This window comes from Bombyx mori, chromosome 13 (genome assembly GCF_030269925.1).
Source record: "Bombyx mori chromosome 13, ASM3026992v2".
Lineage (NCBI taxonomy): Eukaryota > Metazoa > Arthropoda > Insecta > Lepidoptera > Bombycidae > Bombyx > Bombyx mori.
This window is the reverse complement of record NC_085119.1, coordinates 11,150,520-11,151,493: the sequence shown is the minus strand read 5'-3', so window position 1 is coordinate 11,151,493 and position 974 is coordinate 11,150,520. Positions and strand designations below refer to the sequence as shown.

Sequence of the window (974 nt, the reverse complement as noted above, 5' to 3'; positions counted from 1 at the left end):
ACTCACAAGAGGTCCTACTACCAGTAAATCTGCTTGCTCTGATGGTGATTGGTCTAATTTTAAAAACAAAATCAGGGGATCATCTCAGATTATTTCTCAAAGCACTGTGGAACATAACACACACACAGTATAATAATAAGATAAAGTTATCGAAAATATATTTTTTTGGTAATTTACTTAAGTGACACAGCTGAAATACAAAAGAGAATCAAAAAATTACATTACCTGTAAAAAAATCCTTCGAGCCGGATTTGAACCAGCGACCTATGGATATCCACACGTTTACAACTACAGTCCACCGCTCTACCAACTGAGCTATCGAAGGCGTGTTGTATAGCGTAAAAGATGTGCCTTAGATACGACTATACGACGCGTATTTAAGTGAAAGGCCGTAACAGATGTGTATAACAGCGAAGCAAATACTGTGTCACATTGAGTTGCCTAACAACGACATTCGCAATACACACTGTGCTATGAGAAGTAGCACACTACTCAGATTTTTATACAAAATAACTTTTACTGCGTCCCAGTGGTTAGGCGTTTTTTTTTTCTTTATAAATAAGTGGATGCTATCTGAGAGTTCTGAGACATCTCCTTTTGAGATGCCACTCATGGATTTCGGGCTAGAGTAATTCTCTTTAATTCACATGCCCTTCAAAATTTGATAAAACTGGTCCACTCCTTCTCTGCGTCATAAATGTAACTTCTGCGTCATCGTACCTTCGCCTATTGGATCCAACGACAGTTTAGCTATCTCTTCCGTCTATTTGAACATTAACAATAGTTTTTTTTGACGAAAATTATCTAGACTTACTGGTGGTAGGACCTCTAGTGAGTCCGCGCGAGTAGGTACCACCACCCTGCCTATTTCTGCCATGAATCAGTAATACGTTTCGGTTTGAAGGGTAGGGCAGCCGTTGTAACTATACTGAGATCTTAGAACTTATATCTCAAGGTGGGTGGTGCATTTACGT

The 974-nt window shown here is 39.1% G+C and overlaps 1 non-coding gene across 1 annotated transcript; it reads right to left on the bottom strand.

Annotated features, from left to right (window-relative positions):
• Window positions 1–236: 236 nt before the first annotated feature.
• Window positions 237–325, bottom strand: TRNAY-GUA (transfer RNA tyrosine (anticodon GUA)). Its single transcript is given in 2 exon segments — window positions 237–272; window positions 289–325. It is a non-coding gene; the product is annotated as a tRNA-Tyr (tRNA).
• Between the last annotated feature and the right edge of the window lie 649 nt (window positions 326–974).